The 6,042-nt window shown below is 45.4% G+C and overlaps 1 non-coding gene across 1 annotated transcript; it reads left to right on the top strand.

Moving 5' to 3' along the window:
• The first annotated feature begins 4,063 nt into the window (after nt 1–4,063).
• Nucleotides 4,064–4,145, top strand: trnas-gcu (transfer RNA serine (anticodon GCU)). The gene has a single exon. It is a non-coding gene; the product is annotated as a tRNA-Ser (tRNA).
• Nucleotides 4,146–6,042: the final 1,897 nt, after the last annotated feature.

Raw genomic sequence — 6,042 nt, 5'->3', positions numbered from 1 at the left:
CGTGGCTTTATCTCCCAGTAAACCTCATTTCCATCGTTTCGAACGACATGGTATCATGACCGTGTCATTCCTAACGTCTTTCTAGTCCAGGAAACACTGCCCGTGTCTTTTATCTTGTCTTTATATCCCTATATATTTCAACCTGAGAAAGGATGCTAGGTCCAATTCAATGAGTGAAAGCTCACCACTAAGCTGTGCAAACTTATAACCGACACGGAAAGGTGGAAGCAATTTCAATTACAGCTGAATGGATTGGTTGCAACAGAATCGGGTCAAATCCTAGTTACATACATGACTGTTGTTCTTATAGTTATTTGTTCTCTACGTGGGCTGAAGTTACACAGTGAGGGATCAATCACTATTGCTAGTCATACATAAGGGGTTGGGTATGAAATACTGAAGTTGTGAGATCAGAGCAGTTTCTATTGACATAGACCATTCACTGTTCGAATATCAGTATTAGGATTTAGACAGAGAGCGATTTTGAACGAAATTTGAGCAGGGAAGTTTACTGCATGATGTAACACCAAATTGTGTGGTTCCTTTGTTGTTTGCCTAATTTGTGTGTTTTGCCTCTTTGGGGATTTTGAAGTTGTCCCCTCTGTACAAAAGTTCAGTGCTTTTGTACCATTATACAAAAGATGCAGTACAACAACACCCAACGCTGTTTCAGTCTACTTGCACAGATATTGACCCCTGGAAACAGTACTGTGCACTCTCCTCGAGTCTGGAAAATAATTTGCTGCATTCCCGCTCTTATGCCTTTTTTCATTCCATCGCCTTTTGTTCTTCACGGAATCCGATTCAGCAGATATTGTCACTGAGTCATTTCTTTTTTGTGTTCAGATCATGTGAGCAGAATATCACAGTCCATAACACAGAAGTCAGACCATACTCAGGGAACCGTATTCTGCTCTTGGTCATATCATGAACACCAGGGAAAAATATCTATGCTCTTCAAAATTTGCTAACCTATTTTTCAGAAGCAAGATAAACAGTTCCAGGTTTCTGCTTTTGTTGTCACACAGACCAAGATTGTAAATGCTGCAACCAGTTGAGACTGTCCGCTTCCCACATCCATTTTCTCCTTAGGAAGTGTTCACTTGATGGTCTGAATTGGATTCTTCTAAAAAGAAGAATATTTTTATCCATTGATTTCTGGTTTATGGGCCACTCGGCTCCCGCTGGATCTCTGTATGTCGCACTGATGACAGCAGTTTCCAGCCGTCTTCCGCTTTTTTGTAGCAAGTACCTTCGCGGATGAAATCAAAAGACGTTCGCTGTGACTTTGTGATACTCTCCCAATGGAAACAGCTCTATCAATGGAGGCAGCTCAGTCCGCTGGGATGGGATAATTTCTGCAGTGTGTCCTGCGGATCAGACACAGTGCATTTTATCATTCAGATCATACAGAGTGAGAGCGCTCGAAAAGGCCAATTGGTCACTCGTACCTGTGTCAGCTCGGGAGTTACAAAATATGGGTTAAAGCGGAAACACTGGGGATTGGATCATGTTTCAAGTATTTACGTGAGGCAGGAAGCAGTAAAAGATACACTGTGAAGCGATTGGGATCTGACTACAGGAGCAGCAAATAGGTTGTACAGCGCAGAGGAGAGCTTTGAAATATTGAATTCTGATTGATGGACAGATCATGCTTTCACTCGGCCACGCTGTTGCAGAAGATAATATGTCAGTGTCTCTCGGAATTGTGATGTCGCAGGCAAATATCACCGTTACTTTGCAGGAAATTCCTTTTTCCAATGTGACGACAGTCTGTATGTAAAATAGCTTCAATATTTAATCCTTTCTCATAAATAATTCCACTCCATCTCAGTGTGTTCAATTGTCTTCTTTCTAATTTACCTGTTATTGTGCCTGCATCGAAGTTGCCTTGCTCCTTCTGCATATCTTTTACAGTCTGGGTGATGTGATGCATTTGTACTGACCCACCTTCTGACAGAATTTTCCACTTCACTTCAGCCCACCCTAAGTTCGCGATCTGATACCATTCCCGTTGTCTGGGGGTTAAGCGCTCGTCTCAGACCCAGACTACCCTCACCCAAAATACACGCAAAACGCAGACACACTGTGATCACTGCAATCCAGGGACATCTTCACTACGAGGTCATTGATTATTCCTAGGAGAAAGTTTGGACTGCAGATGCTGGAGATCAGAGTCGGAAGTGTGGTGCTGGAAAAGCACAGCAGGTAGTCAGCATCCGACGAGCAGGAGAATCCACGTTTCAGGCATAAGCCCTTCAACAGGAATAAGGCTTTTGAGTCGGGACTGATAGATAAATGGTAGGGATTTGGGGTTGGGGGAGATAGTTGGGAAAGTGGTGGTTGGATGAAGGTGAGGGAGAAGATGATAGTTCAGAAGGAACCGTGATGGAAAGAGTCCAGAGTTTGAGGCTTGAAACTTGAGGCAAGGGAAATGAGGAAACTGTTCAAATCCACACTTATCCCATGAGGTGACAGAGTCCCAAGGCGCAATATACAGCATCCGTCCTCCAGGTATTGGGTGGTTATGGTTTGGCGCTGAAGGAGGCCCAGGACCTGCACGTCTTTGACGGAGTGGGAAGGGGGAGTTGAAGTGTTCAGTCACGGGATGGTGAAGGTGGTGGGTGCGTCGTCCCAAAGATGTTCTCTGAAATGATCTGCAAGAAGGTGTCCTGTCTCCCTGATGTCGAGGAGACCACACTGGGTTCAACAGATGCAGAAGATGACATTATACGTTGTACAGGTGAATTTCTAACAGATGTGGAAGGATCCCTTGGGGCTTTTGACGGAGATGAGTGGAGTGGTGTGGGAGCTGCTTTTACCATTCCTGCGGTGGCATGGAAATATGCCAATAGTGGGGTGTGGGTTTATTGGGGATTGTAGACCTGACTAGGGGTTCGTGGATGGAATGGTCTTTTCAGAATGCTGATAGGGGTGTGGAGGGATTGATATACCTGACAGTGGGGTCTGTATGGAGATTGCAGGAGTGGTGGAGTCTGATGTGTTTTATGCTCAGTTTGGTGGGGTGAAAGTTGAGGACCATGGGATTCTGTTCTTGTTGCGGGAGGGGTGGGGTTTAAGGGCGGTGGTGAGTGAAGTGGAGGAGATGCACTGACGGGCATCGTCAACCACGTGGGAAGGAGACCATTTGGGACTTTCTGAGGTGGAATTGGTCATCCTGGGAGAAAATACGCTCGAGGCGGAGGAATTAGGAATAAGGGATAGTGTTTTTACACGAGGTGGGGTGGGAGGAGGTGTCGTGTTGGTAGCTGTGGGAGTCGGTGGGCTTGTAATATATGTCTGTCATTGGTCATTCGCTGGGGACGGTGATGGACAGGTCCAAGAAGTGGAAGGGAGTTGCCAAGAAGATCCAGGTGAATTTGAGTTCTGGGGGAAAGGTGTTGGTTGGTGAACTGTTCAACCTCCTCGTGGGAGCAGGAAGTGGGGCCAATGAATTCATCAATGTAGTGGAGGAACAAGTGGAGAGAGGTGCTAGAGTAACTGCGAAAGTTGGACAATTCCACATATCTGACAAACAGGCAGGCATAGCTAGGTCACATGTGTGTGCCCATGGCTACCCCTTTGGTTTAGAGGAAGTGGGAGGATTGGACAGAAAAGTTGTTGAGGGTGAAGACTAGTTTAGCCAGCTGGATGAGGGTGTCGGTGGAAGGGTACTGGTTGGGATGGGGTGAGATGAAGAAACAGAGGGCTTGGAGACTTCCGTCATAGCTGATGCATGTGTACAGGGACTGGATCTCCAATGTGAAGATGACGCGTTGTGGACCAGGGAAATTAAAGTCTTGGAGGAGACGAAGTGCATAGGTGGTCTCACAAACGTAGGTGAGAATTTCCTGGACTGGGGAGACAGGAAGGTGTTGAGGTAGGAAGAGATGAGTCGGGTTAAACAGGTGCAGGCAGAGACAGCAGATCTTAGGAAGGAGGGAGAATCGGGCAGTGTGGGGTTAATAGACAATGAGGTTGGAGGCTGTGAATGGGAGATTCCCCAGAGATGATGAGATTGTGATCGTCTGGGAGATTATGTTCTACCCTGCGTTGCATTTGCGACGAGGTGGCCGAGAGGTTAAGGCGATGGACTGCTAATCCATTGTGTTCTGCACGCGTGGGTTCGAATCCCACTCTCGTCGCTGTTCTTTGATTATCACAGCTGTCTTATTGAAATTGGAACTCCAATGGTTAGTTTATCTGTATCGACCATATTATAAAACTTCAAAGAATAATTTGATACCGATGCTTGAACTTAACGAAATGTAGACTGAATTGGGATAATGAAAAGGAACGCGATTTTCTTTTCCAAGTAAAGTTGCTGTGAACGTTAATCTTATGAAAGAGATCCAGGGAAACGAAGTAACGAGAGATGCGATGTGCATGTTTAATGCAATGGGATTCTTAATGAGTGTTTTATCACATGAAATCTGGAGCAGTCTGGGTAGATGTGATTCATCTTGCTGGTAAGAGCACAGAGAGACACCACAAAATAATAGAGATATTTCAAAAGGTGCAGGGGGTGGGTGTAGCGGCACAGAAAACTGGCTGTGAATGCACTGTAGAGAATTGCCGATGTGGGTACCGTGCATTGGCAGGGACAGACTTACACATTGGTCTCGCCCTTCCCCCCTTGCTCTCGCCATTGATGAATACTGGATATAAGACACAGATAAACACGAGATGTGGGAAGCAAGCTCCCTCTCGTTTTGCACACACTGGATGCATCACACTGAACTATGAACAACTGGAGAAATCAGCATGTTAACTGCAGGAAGTGAACATAAACTGTGCATCAATAACCACTGATGCAGCATAAACATCTAAAGTGTCTTTAAACGAATGTCATTAACAGACGTTTCGTTCTAATACCTAACATGGCTTTCATGGGAAATCATGTCTCACAAACTTGATTGAGTTTTTTGAAGAAGTAACAAAGAAGATTGATGAGGGCAGAGAAGGAGATGTGATCTATTTGGACTTCATGGACGACTGAGTAGGAAGGTTAGATCTCATGGAATAAAGGGAGAACCTGCCATTTAGATACAGAACTGGCTCGAAGGTAGACGACTGAGGGTGGCAGTGGCGGTTGATTTTCAGACTGGAGGCCTGTGACCAGTGGAGTGCCACAAGGATCGGTGCTGCGTCCTCGAGTTTTTATAATTTACATAAATGATTTGGATATCAGCAACAGAGGTACAGTTAGTAAGTTTAGAGATAACTCCAAAATTGGAGATGTAGTGCCCAACGAAGAGGGTTACCTCAGATTATAAAAGGATCTGGCCAGATGGGCAAATGGGCTTAAAATGGCAGATAAAGTTTAATTCGGATAAATGCGAGGTGTTGCATTTTAGGAAAGCAAATCTCAGCAGGACTTATACAAATAATGATAGGGGCTTGGGAATGTTGCTGAAGGAAGAGACCTTGGAGTGCAGGTTCATATCTCCTTCAAAGTAGAGTCGCAGGTAGATAGGATATTGAAGATGGCGTTTGGCATGCTTTCCTTTATTGTTCAAAGTATTGAGTACAGGAGTTGGGAGGTCATGCTGCGGCTGTTCAGGGCATTGGTTAGGCCACTGTTGGAATATTGCGTGCAATTCTGGTCTCCTGCCTATTGGAAAGATGTTGTGAAACTTGAAAGGGTTCAGAAAGGATTTCCAAGGATGTTGCCAGGGTTGGAGGATTTGAGCATGATGGAGAGGCTGAACAGACGGGAGCTGTTTCCTCTAGAGCATTGGAGGCTGAGGGCTGACCTTATACATGTTTACAAAATTATGAGGGGCATGGATACGATAAATGGACAAAGTCTTTGCCCTGGGACCAGGGAGTCCAGAACTAGACGACATAGGTTTAGTTTGAGAGGGGAAAGATATAAATGAGACCTAAGGGACAACGTTTTCATACAGAGGGTGGTACGTGTATGGAATGAGCTGCCAGAGGATGTGGTGGAGGCTGGCACAACTGCAACATTTAAGAGACATTTGGATGGGAATATGAAGAGGATGGGTATGGAGGGATATGGACCGGGTGCTGGCGGGT

Source organism: Chiloscyllium punctatum, chromosome 18 (assembly GCF_047496795.1).
Source record: "Chiloscyllium punctatum isolate Juve2018m chromosome 18, sChiPun1.3, whole genome shotgun sequence".
In the NCBI taxonomy this organism is placed as follows: Eukaryota; Metazoa; Chordata; class Chondrichthyes; order Orectolobiformes; family Hemiscylliidae; genus Chiloscyllium; species Chiloscyllium punctatum.
This window is presented reverse-complemented; position numbering and strand designations above follow the sequence as displayed.